Raw genomic sequence first — 13200 nt, 5'->3', positions numbered from 1 at the left:
GCAATTGTTTTGCAGCAGACATTTCTACAAACTCCATTATTACTTTTAGTATATTTTTGTATTGTGTATTTTGTGGTCTGGAAAAGCAACATGGCTGGGAATACACTGCCAAGGTTGTAAAATGTTTCCTTACCATGACCTGTTACAAGCAGAGCATTGCTTGACAGGTGGCCATGTGTTTTTTTTTAAATTTCAGTTCAAGATAATTATTCTTACTCTCTTTATAAACTGCTACTGTTCCAGTGAATTTGTATCACTTGACTGTGTGAATAAAGATACTGCCAACAGGAAGGAGCCAGGAAAACAGGACAATAAAGCATGTTATTATTGAACAAAGGTCTTCACAGGAGCTGGGATCCAGGCCTGGCCAGCCCAGCACAAGTGGTGGCTCCTCAGCTGTGGGGAGACTGCTCTGGTCTCTATTTACTGTTTGAAGGTAAGAGCATCAAATCTGCTGCTTCCTTTCTATTTATACCGTGTTGTTGTCTGACAGGCTTTGCCCAAGTCTCCTGCAATCCCTTGCAGTAGTCTGTATTAACTGGAACAGTATTTTTCCGGTGGGGACACAGCTCAGAGTGGGCCAGCAAACCTTATGACCTAAGCAGATGTTTTTGGGCTTTAAAGCAATAAGTACACCGAGTTCTGTTTTTTCCATCCCTCTCCAGGCTTAGTTCCTAACTCTGCACAGCAGTGATTGTTTTTACAATGCCTCCCACCCACCAGAAGGGTGTACATGCTATGCAAACAGAAAATGACCTTAAAAATAAACAGCCATTAGAGTGGTTCCCGAGCCAAAAATAGCCCAGCTGCTGAGTCTGCATCCAATCAGAAATGTACTGCAGTTTGGGACCTAATCCTTAGTTCAGTTAGAGATCAGCTTACTTTGTGTGTTAGAAGGTCTTACTACTGCCAGCCCCAAAAGACCTATGAACTGCTTTTATGCTCTAATGAGGGACAGGCATGCCTCTAAAGAATGCCTTCTTGGTGAGCAAAAGCTTTTCTTAATCACAGCAGGGGAAAAAATCAGAACGAACCACCAAAAACAAGCCAGCCATTTTTTCTGGTGCATGCTGCTGATGGCTTCTGGGGAGATGCACACATCTTCCACCAACTGCAAGCCCCAAGAAACCAAGCAATTCTTAAACTTTTAATGCTTATGGTAAAAGGATCCTGCCCAGGAAAACATGGGGAAATTTAAACAAAGCCTCTCCCCGTCTTCCTGAAGTTCTGTTGTGGAGCTCAGCACTGGGATTGGAGCCTGGGGCTCCTGGCTTCTGGCCTGCTGAACACATGGGTTTTAAATCACAGGCTGTGTGCTCAGCCTGGAGTTTTCCAGCCTGACTCTATCTCCAGTGCATTAATAGGGCATTTCCTGGTGGTTTGTGCTCTCTCTATTTTAGCTCAACAAAGCCCTTAGCAGAGATTCATTGCAGTTTGCAGCTCCACGTGGCCAGGAAGAGCAGCAGCTCCTGTCACCTTGGGGAACAGCTGCAGGGTTTGTGGGGTCACAGCCTCCTCCTCAAGGGCTCCCTGTCATCAGCTGTGCCAGAAGAGGTTCCTTGCTCAACCCCTGCCTGAAGGTGTCACAGCCCAAAGGGCACAGCAGGCTGAGGGTGTCCCCACTGCACACCATGCTCTTCTGCTCTCCAAAGCTGGTTACAAGGGGAGGAAGAGGATGGCACTGGTGCAGCAGCCAGTCATGAAAGCTTAAGAGAAGGCAATGGGGAGATTAGCTTTCCAGATAAAGGATCAAAAAGGTTCAAGGAAAGCTGTGTTCTGCTGTCCCAAGGCACAGCTCGGGCACACCCCAGCTCCCAGCACGGTGCTGACTCAGCATTCACGAGCACTCAGGAGGGAGAAGTGAGCCAGCTGCTCCAAAGGAGTCTTGCTCCCAGTTACTCAAACACTCCGTTTCTATCCAAGCTGGATTTCTGGCTCTGCCACAGCTCACAGCCCCTTCCAACTCTGCTGCAAGGCATTTTCTCATGCTCCTCACTCAGGCTGGGTTTTTGATTAGGAGGAGGAGCTGAGGAGTACACGCGGTCCCGGCTGCTCCTGAGCTCCAAAGTAGTGTCTCCAATGGAAAGCACAGGCTTCTGCTTCTCACCCTGTCTGCTGCAGGCCATGGACCTTTAAGAATGGTGCTGGCAGGAAGGAGATGTCACACTGCTGTCCCACATGGTGGACACAAAACAGCTGCAAGAAACCCTGCCCAAGAGCTGTGTGCTGGAGATGGTGTCCAGGGCCCCAGGACAGGAGCACAGGCTGTGCACCAGGGTGCACAGCACTGCAGGGCATGACCAGCCAGCTCTGCTTTATCTTACCTGTCACAGGCACAACAGCCCCAGTGCTCTGCAGCTGTTTGGGAGGGAGCCTCTCCTGCCTGTGACCTGGTTCATAAAACCTCCAAACACAGGCACTGCTGTGGTCCCGTGCTGCAGGTGGAGGAGAGGAGGCAGGCAGAGAGGTGCTGTGAAGTGCTGGTGAACCCCCAGCAACACCAAAGCTGGCATTTGGCTTCAGTTCCAGTGAGGGCAGGAAATGCAAAGCAGCAATGAGCAGGTTTTCTGTAAACCTCCCATGGAGAAGTTCATGGCCCAGAGCGAGCTACACAACCTCCCAGCCTGGTCCTGTAGGGAGGGGAGAGACAGGGGGAGGGCAGCTAGAGAAAAGGTTTTACTTCAGCAGAGCTCCATTGTGCAGCGCCTTCTGTTGCACACACCCTGGGGCAGAGCACCTGCTGCTGGCAGCCATCCTGCTCCCTGGGATCCTGCTGCCCAGGCTGCCCCGTGCAGCAAGGGACTGCTGAGCTTTGGCCAACCTCTCCTCTTTTACAATCATAAACACAACGTGATTTGGTGACAGCCTATGGAAAAAAATGGATTTGAGAAGGACAAAGCATTAACTTAAGGCCAGACAGGTTTCTTCCCCTCTAACAGCAACAAGAAAAAAATCATGTGTTTTTTTTTAAAGGAAGAGTTATAAGCTAAAACCAGAGCCTTAGTGGCTTCATATGGAAAGGATTTCCGGAGTGCTTTCAGGACTGCCCCTCACAGGCATCCTCAAATGGGTCAACCAGCTCCAATAGCAGGGTGAGAGCCAGAACCAACCCACAACCCAGAGCCACCAGCGCCCAGGTCACAGCTCCCTGGCTGGTGTCAGAGCCTCTGACTTGATGAGTGCTCAGCAGCAAGTTCCAGACAAACTGACCTGAGTCTCTAGATGCTCCCCGAAATGTCCTTGAGCACTCCTGTTTCCTGTTTGAGCAGCCCCTAGAGCCAGGTGCTGTTCATAGTCCAGAAGTCGCTCCCGTGGGGCTTTGCACAGCCTGGGGCCAGCCCTGCTCCCCAGCACCCAGTGCAGGGCTGTCTCCTCTCTGGGAGGCTGCCTTGGCTGGGCAGGATCCAGCTGCTCTCCCTGACACACTCCCAGCTGCGTGCAGGGCCCGGGGAGCAGGGGCAGCATGATGCTGTGCACTGAGCCTGCTGCAAGGGGCTCTGCAGCACAGCTTCCTGCCGGGGCTCCAACAGGGCAGCTGCCTTCCCCCAGCCTCAGCAGAGGGGCCTGGTGTCAGCACATCCATCCTGCAGGGTGTGGGGCTGCTCTTGTTCACTCAGCAGCACCAGGCTGGAGGCAGATACAGCCCCTGCAGGCTGAGCCAGCCCCTCTGTCTGTGCTGGTCCCACAGGCACTCGGGGTGTCACACTGCAGCCATCTGTTTGCAGGGAAACAGCCCTAATGATGAGAGGCTCTACAAAATCCACTGGCAAAGAGCTGTTCATCTGGGGACAATGACAAATGGAGACTGTCACACTTGGCTACTTCAGGACTTAACAGTCCTGCTGCTGCTCCCTGTAATACCACATTTGGAGAGGTGTTACCTCCAGAAAAACGGGATCTGGAATGCAGCTGGTGCAGCCCTGGAGCAGAGGCAGCCCTTTCATCACACCCTGGAGCCTAGGGACAGCCTCTGGAGCAGCAGCAGCAGCACCCTTCCCACCAGCTGACAGCCTCCCTCTCTCCCCAGGGACACTCAGCAGCCAAAGCCCAGCCACGGCTGCGGCACAGAAGGGATCCAAAAGGATGTGTTTGTTGGTTGAGCCCTTACAAGTCAGAGCTCCACAGAGCTTTCCCCCATTTCAGCACCCTCACCCTTCGGGAGAACCATCTGGGCAGTGCAGGAAGAGTGGGGGAGCCCCCAGCCCTGGAAATGCTGCTGCCCTTGGGAAATGGGGGAAGGGCCCAGTGCTGGAAGCTGGCAGAGGAGCTGGGCATTGCCCAAGCACAAGCAGCACAGCACCCTGGACACAGACTTTGACAGGCTGCTCCAGAACAGATGTGGCTTTAACAGCTCTCAGGAGGCTCATCACCTCCTGCCCAGCTCTGCCTCCCACTGAGAGCACTGGAACTTTCTCCTTCTGCTCATCCTCCCCACCAGAATTTGCCTCTGGAGGCTGGATTTTCCTGGGGCCAGCTCATCCAGCTACACTGGGACAAGACTGCTGCAAGCAGGACCTCCCTCCCAGCTGTACCAGCCCTGCACAACAGGCACCTCTGGGAGCTGGAGAGTTCCTGGCTGCACATTCAGCAGTGACAGCAAGACAGGGGAACAGAAGGAGCTTGTTATATATATATATATATATATATATATATATATATATATATATATATATATAAAGAGAGATTCTGCAAAACAAAGCATAGCATGACCATATCTTAATACAACTTCCACTTTGAAAGGGTGTGAATAAAGATTTCCCTCTTTAAAATTCCCCTAGTCTTTTGGGTTCTGGTAGCTTGAAGACATTTCCTCTAGGGTGCAAGTAATAAAGGCATTTGTTTTAATTTCAAGTTGGTATTGCAATTTTGAGATCATGAAGTAACTGATTGCAACTGATGGACCTGGAGAGGTCAGGTCCTCTGCTTAATCACTTGTTTGTACATGGGAAAGCAGCGAGAGAGGAAGGCTCCACTCCTGAGCAGAATAAAAGACACAAAGGCAAATGGGCAGGTCTTCCCTAGCACAGGAAACCCCTTTTGTACAACACAGAAAATGCCACGCTTTTTTCAGAGCGTGATTGCTTTGGCAGGTCCTCTGCTGTGTTTTACTCACAGCAGCACATGCGTTGGCACAGCACTGCAGGAACTGGGAGAACATGAAAGCAGTCTGACTAACCCAGAGCCAGAGTTCACCTATCCCAAAATCATGAGGGACAGCCCTGAGGAGGCCTCTACAGAGTAGTATTTCTGCTGCTTTAGTCTCCTGTCAGCCTGCTGAGAAGCTCGTGGAGGCACTGGTTAGGGTGAGCAGTCCCCACTCTCAGTCTGCCTAATCGCTTGCTGAACACATTGTTGTTTTGGCACTTGGAGCATCCTGTGCCAATTAGCTCCACAATTCCCTGTCACGCCGTGTGAACAAGCACTTCCCCTCACCTCTGCCAGCTCAGGGGGTGCACCCTGCCTTCCCAGCCCTGCAATGCCCTCTTTGGCTCCCAAAGGACAAACGCCAGTGGACCGAGCAGGCTGCACAGACTATCCAAGATGTGGCAGCTACCTGGGTTTGTTCAGTGACCTAACTACATTTACTTCTTGGTTTGCTTTCCCATCTGTCCTACCCTTCTTGTTGCCTTCTGACTCACTGCTGAGCACTGTCAGAGATGTGTCCAGTGACCTCAAGCCCCTTCCTGAGAGAAAACAGGTCAGCAGTGTGTAGTCAGGGTTGCCCTCCTGGTGGCATTTACCAACACGCAGGGTTCTGCTGACTGCAGCCTCGTGGCAATGTTTGCAGCTGCTGGCAGGCCCTGGGGTGCTGTGGGAAGGTGCCTTTGCTGCCCAGCAAGGTTTTGAAATGTTGCAGGTAAAGCAGAGCATCCCCTCTATTCCTTGCTGCAGCAGCGCAGCGCGGCGTGACCTTGTTTTCCTTTGGGAGCAGTCCACAGCAGGACGATCCTGTTCTTGGAACACAGCAGCTGCAGCTCAGAGCTGGGGCTCTTGGGCTGAGCCCAGCAGTGCCTGGGTGTAACTCAGGGGCTGCATCCTCTGGGCTGAGCTGGGAGATGGTGTGGCTGGAGACGGAGCTGCTGCAAAACACTGCAACCACACGGTCAAACACTTGGCACACACTGCTTTCCATGAATATCTGAGGATCCCAAAGACAAGCCATGGCTAACCAAAGGACAGGACATGGGGCAGCTTTGAAGCTGGCTCTGTTGTTGGGGTGTGAGCAGCCAGTAGTTGGTTAATTGATTTCCTGAGTGCTATCTGCAGACACCATCCAATTTCGGTCTCTTGCATAACAGCACAGCACAGTCACTTCAGGCACAGCACAAACACATACCTTTGTCACAAGGCAGCTCAATTACTGAGCAAGAGCAGAGCACTTTGAAGGCACAAAGCACTACAAGAGTACTTATCATTAGTGGCATGGAGTGAAGGCTGATCTTCACCCCATACTCACCAGGGATGTGCTGCTGCCATTGTAGCAGCCCCAGTTCCACGGGCCGGGTTCAGGACATGAAAGTCTGAAATTAGGATTAGACTCAGCGTCAGCACGGGCTCCTGCAGAGTTAAACTTCAGACAGCAGAAAGCCTCAAGTATGCAGGCGGCTGCCAGGCTGTTAGCTGTGGTTATGGAACAAATGTTTTTATACACAGATTCCTGGAGAGAACGGCTGGGAAAAAGCATGCAAGCCCCTTTAATGAAGCCAGCAAAATCGGATCCAGGAGCCTTCCTCACCAGCACCCTAGTTAGCCTTTTATTACTGACTGTGTTCCTGCACAAACCATTTATAAACTGCAGTTTGGTCAAAGTCTGCTGCAGGAACTGTGGCACAGAGCAGGCAGCTGATTCCTACTGATACTTCAGCAGGTACTCTGCTACAGTCTACTATTTTCTGGACCATTTTGCCCTATCCCCTGCTTTGTTGAGTAACCAAGCATTTGCTCTTGCACCCCATCTCTCTCAAGCCTGAATATTACATTCAGCTTTTGTATCCTTCACTGCTCTTTTAAAAGGAAGCAAGTTTTTAACCTAGGATTTTAAAAAACTGGTTATGTAGGGCTTAAAATTTACCTTGAAGAGCAAGGTAGAAAAGGGAGATGGCCTCCTCATTTTTTTCCCAAAAGAGGAGGATTTGTAGAGCCAGAGAGGTTTGGGCAAATGCAGATAGCAGTCAAAAATCAGAGGTGCCCTGGGATCATTTCTTGCAGAAAACTTCCATCAGTATCAAGCAGAATTGTCTGCCAGGGAGAGGGCAGAAATGGAGAGGAAATATCCATTGGACAGTTATCTGGGCGAGAACAAAAACTGATTTTGGGAATCTACACCAATATCAGAAGAATGAGCTTACCAACACCCAGGACAGGCTTTACCCACTTCATAAGGAGAGGCAGATCTCCTGCAGCTGTGAGGGACTGCCAGCACCTGGGGAGGTGCAGGTGAGGCTGAACACACACCTGCACTGGCTCCATGGTCTCTCCCACTGCAAACACTCGTCTCTGTACATGTTCAGGAGCTGATTCTGATTCTCCCATTACTTTGCCTGAACATCTCAGCACAAGGAGCTGCTCAGGGAGCTGCAGCAGGGCCAGGTAAAAATAAGAGCTTCAAAGCTTTGTAGAATGAACCAAAATTACCAAGATTATTCATCATATCTCACTGACTGATCCCGAAATAACAAACCCTTCGTTCTGTCTTCAGATTACATGCACAAAGTAATCTGAGAGTGCTCTACTCCAAAGCAGCATGTCAGAGCACAGGACAGATTTAATGTCACCCTAATTCACTCCTGCCTACTGAAGCTGAGCAGGGAATAAGGAACACAAAGCATTTGCATCCTGCTAGACACTCCTGTACAGGGTCTAATTAGTTAAGGTCAAACATCAGTGCAAATCTTTCACTCCCCTGCCACAAAGAAAGTAGCTACATTTCAAAACTTAGCAGTTTCTTCTTTGTCCTGATTGCTGTGAAGCTCTGCTAACATTTATTACATTCCTTCTTTGATGCTCGTGTCCTGACTGCAGGATCAGAAACTGGGTAGCTACAGAACAGTGCTATCACATTTCTCTAACACATCATTTCCTACTGATGGATTACAAAGTGTTTAACAAAAAGCACATTCAGGATCTGGATGGGAAGTTACTCGAGGTCACCCAGCAAACAAGCAGAAGAGCCAGAGGAGGTGACAGATCTTCTGAGGGCCAGCAGAATGGGCTTGCCTCAAAGCCACACTGCTGACAGCTGACAGCTGAAGGTGAGCTGGGGTGAGAGATGGGCAGTGGCTCAGAGGGAACTGCAAAGGTACAGGTGTCCAAATGCAGTGTCTGTACCGAGTATAGGAAGCTGTAATGTTCACATTAAATTCTTCCTGCTGAACAGTCATCCAAAGAAATGAATACCTTCATTTCTGCAGACTTCAGAATAATTTTATATATTTACCTCGTAGGCTCTTCTGGAATTCATAAATCACACTTAATGAGAAGTATTAGCCCACACTTACTGCAATTACATGATGAATGTTTGATTTCTGGCTTACAGCCTGAAAAATACATAGATTTCTGTGATCTCTAGAAAGGTAAAGATGAAACCTCATGTTTTAATTAGGGGCTAATAGCTTTAGTTCACTTCAATGCAAAGGCCTTTGGTTTTTTAAAAGCTTTCCAACCCAGCTGAAAGGCTGCTACTCAATTAGTCTGGAGTTATACATCAGCTGATCAAGCAGTGACAGCCTAAGCTACTGCTTTCTCTGTAAGAGCTTTTAGTTGGGGGGAAAAAGCATTGCTTTTACATCCTCTGGCTGCACCAGCACTGCCAAACTGCTGATGGAGACTGAGCTCAGCATGTCCTACCACTGCAGCTGCACAGGATCCAACCCTGAGCCTGCCCCTCAGTCCCCAGTGAGCTCTGCTGGAGCTGCTGTCACTCTGCGAGGAAAAAGATGGGAAAATCTCATCTCCACATGGATCTGCACAGTTTTGAACAGGAGTATCAATTTTGGAATAAGTGATTGGAAGTGTGTGTATGTGAAAGCACCAGAACAATTAAGAGAGAGGCCTCTCTGGACAGTGAGGGATGCCATTCCATCAAATGGAGGACTCACTCCTGCTGTCCAGCCCCAGAGGGCCCCACACTGGGGAGAACACAGCACAGGCAGCTCCTGAACAAGACCCTGCACTGACAGCAGGACAGTCACAGAAGTCTCAGCAAACCACATATGCCAGTCCTCCTGTCAGCCCAACAGGCCAAGGGGCTAGCAGGAAGGCTAGCAGGAAGGCAGCAGCAGTAGGATATGAAAGATATCCCAAAGGAAAGAAAAGATTTGTCAAAAAAAGTTAGCTAATCATTGACAATCAAGAAGGACCAGGAGATGAAGTAAGGATTTGACTCATCTTCCATGTGTACAAGCAAACCTGGCCAGACCCTCTGAACAGGTGTGCCATGAGAGTATGGCTGTGTAATCTCAAATTGCTTAATGACTTTGAATATTGCAATCTCCTTCCAATAACCTTTCAGTGAGTTTTGTAGCCCTAATTTCCCACAAACCAACCAAAGTGAGAAAAAGCATGCTCATCTCCACTGGGTTGCAATCATCTGAAAGAAATGTGGACACACTCTGGGTCTCAATAGCTTTATGCCAGTGTGCCAAACAGAGCTGTGCCTCAAAAGAGCAGCTGTCCTGGCCCACCCAGCCCTCTGAAGCACAGGGTTTCCTCCCTAAAGAGGTGAGTGTTAGTGGGAGCGGGGGATGGCAGTCATCCCACCCCACCCGTGCCCACGTGCTGGAGCACATTTGGCAGGAGCTGTAAATTGTGACCTGTGAGAGGGACCAGAGCTCTGCCAGGGCACAGCAGCCTGCAAGCAGGCTACAGCCCATAGAACCACACCCCACACTGCTGCAACCACCCGAGGTTAGGCTGAGAAACAATCAAACACCGACAACATGCTGGAATATCACACCCCACTGTCACTGTCACTGTCACTCCGCTCACACAGCCCCCACCACCAGCTGGCAGCTGCCCTCACCCCCGCACACCACAGCAGCTGATGGGGAAGCCGGGTGAGTGTCCCAAGCCACCAGCAAAACATTGCTGCAGGAGAACATTCAGCCACCAGCCAACCATCACTGCAGGAGAACGTTCAGCTACCATCGCTGTAGGAGAACCTTCAGCTACCATTGCTGCAGGAGAACCTTCAGCTACCATCCCTGCAGGAGAACGTTCAGCTACCATGGCTGCAGGAGAACGTTCAGCCACCATCGCTGCAGGAGAACGTTCAGCCACCATCCCTGCAGGAGAACCTTCAGCTACCATGGCTGCAGGAGAAGGTTCAGCCTCCCCAGAGAGCGCTCAGGCACAAGGCCGCTCTCCAGCCCGCTCAGAGCCGGCAAGGGCAGGACAGAGCAGCCCCGGGGGAGCCCAGCCCACGCTGCCCTGGGAAGGAGGGACAGGGACACCCGTGTGTGCCCTGCATGGGGACAGCACGGCCCTGCTGCCAGCAGCCCTGCAGAGCGGCTCCTCTGGGAATGCTCTGCCCAGCAAAGCCCTCTTCAGGTGCGGGTGTGCAGGAGAGAGGCTGATTGGAAAGGCTGCCCATGGAATGCTGGTCCCTACTTTTCATACTGCCTAAGAGGTGAGAGATGATGTTACAAATACTGTGTGAACAGGCTGAGCTAAAAACCACCCTCCTTTGTGGGGCACAAAGAAATGCAGCCCTGCAGGTACCAAACTCCTCACTGGCTCCCAGTTCCACTGTGGACAATCTGCCTTTGCAAACCGGCTGCTGCTCAGCTCACTAAATCCACTTGTCCCTCAGTAATCAAGAAGTAAACTGCCCTCCTCTGCCTGATTCTGTATTTTCTCACTATAATGAAATGTGACACGCAGCTGCAGTAAATATTTGTGCTGTCACAGCTCACGTATGATAATCGCCAAAGAGCCAACTTCTGCAGGGAATGCATATAAATTTTAGTCTAGGCTGTAGGTGGGCAGATATTTTTAGTCCAATACAAATTCACTAAAGCTAGAAATTTGACAGAGTAAGAGCAAAAAAAGAATGCAACCTTACTTTTCATAGAAAAATAGCTAACTAACTGTGTTATCCAGATGCTGAGGCAGCCTTGAGAGGCTGAGTTTAAGAATTAATCTAATTGCCACTAGATGGCACGTCTCATTTACTAGTCTGTATCTGAATTTAGGACTGCCTTTTAAAAAAGCATATATATTCCCTGTCATTGCTAACAGAACACTTTGTGTTGTTTTCTGTTTTGAAATCAGAAAGCTTAAAAAAGCCCAAATTTAAAAAAAAAAGAATTTTTGACTAAAAAATACACCATCTGCCAGTGAAAACCTAGCTTGATTCTGTCACATCTACAACCAAACCAGGTTAATAACCAGCATCACAGATGGCTTCTTTATATAAATATGTGCATCTCCCCACAGTGACTCTTTCAGCTGCTTCCCAAAGCGGCTGGCATTGCGTTACATCGTTTCCCAGGCAATGGCTGTGCCTCACACTCAGCCTGGACATTATGCAGCTGGAATGGATGTCAGAAGCTGCCATCCCCTGCCTGTGGCTGTTTCCAGCAGCAGCAAGGGCTGCAGTGGTGGACAGCCATGTCTCTACCAAAGAGCAGCAGCAGAGGGACATTAAAACACTCTCGTGTAGCTGCTCTGCTCCCTCAGATGATCAAATCTGCTGAAGGGTGCTTTTATCTCGCCCAAATTCCCACCCAAGGCTACAGACCAATATCGTGGTGACCTCAGTATGACAGTATGGGGCTGCAGTCAGAGCACTAAAGGTACAATTTGCTCTTCCTGCAGCATTCAGCAATATAAACTGTTAGAAACCACTGGCAAACACAAACAACAAAATGTTTGTGGCAGCCACACTCATTTTCCCTCTGTAGTTAAGCGTCAGGGTGTCCACCAGGAGTGGTCATTTCCTCATTCTCTCAAGTCCAAACTCACATGAGATGAGCATTGAGCTTATTTCTGTTCTTCCATTGCCAGCAATGAAATGTGTTTCAGACCAGTCTGCAAACCTACTGCTGCCACTTTGAAAACCTGCCACCTTCCAAGGAGCTCCAAGAGCGTCAAATCTGTTAAATAAAGATACAGAGACCAAACAGAATTAAATTCCTTTCCTCTGGTTCTACTCCAGTCATCTGAAAACCTCTAGAAGTCAAATTTATTATAATGACTAAGAGAGTACTCCTCTGTGGCATAAAGTTCCTGAGGAGCTCAGCAGCAGTGGGGTTTGACTGAGCTAGGACTGGTCTGTACAGAACTCTGAACTACTGGGAGCTGAGTTCTGTTGGCATCCATGTAACACATGCCCCTTTTACACCACAGCGAAGGCTAAGAGTGCAGTTCTAACTGGTTTACAATTTCTAAGGGTACAATAAAAAGCATTTCAAGGAATACTCTTAGAGTATCACAGGAGAGCAGCGGGCCAGAGTAAAATGATCTGAACTCCATCCATGTCTATTACACGGATACAAGAGATAAAAATCAAATCACTACCTATGTTGGGGCCCAAATTTATGAATACCTGTAAAATGGGGGTAGCGATATTGATGTCTGAAACCACTGGAACTTGTAAAGGTCTGTTAAAAATACTAAACACTATTACAGATGAACTGGAACCCCCATTTTTCCCATGGTCTGCCTCACAATCAGTTGTCAGCTCTGTTCATTCTGGGTTTGAACAGCTGAGCATAGATGCCAACTCCATCCCACTGGATCATTCAATCATCTGCCACTGCAAGAAGTGTGTTATTTTCGAAAGACTGAATTTAATTTGTGAAATAACCAGAAATTGCATTTTATTAATTGGATTAATAAAAATAGTATTTTTAAATGGATATAGTTTGTAAAATCTTTTAAAAGTTGCAGTGCGTGCAATCTGCCAATGAAATGGAAACCCCACTGATTCCAGGTTTGGCATTATGAAACACTGACATGGTTAGGAGTGCCCACTTACCATTCTTTTTCACCTCCTTCTCACATCACAGAAAAAGGGTTATCAAATGCTGAGAACAATCACTGCCCTCCATGCCACTGAACTGATCAAACGCAAATGGTTTGTGCAGAGGTAAATTAATGAAATGCATACAACAGCAGCTTCTGAGTTTAAAGTTTCACCAGATAAACCTTAACTTATAAAAACCTCATCACACACACACAGATAGATCTTTATTTTAG

This window comes from Motacilla alba, chromosome 11, assembly GCF_015832195.1.
Source record: "Motacilla alba alba isolate MOTALB_02 chromosome 11, Motacilla_alba_V1.0_pri, whole genome shotgun sequence".
In the NCBI taxonomy this organism is placed as follows: domain Eukaryota; kingdom Metazoa; phylum Chordata; class Aves; order Passeriformes; family Motacillidae; genus Motacilla; species Motacilla alba.
The sequence above is the reverse complement of the archived record's forward strand: the minus strand, read 5'-3'. Positions refer to the sequence as shown.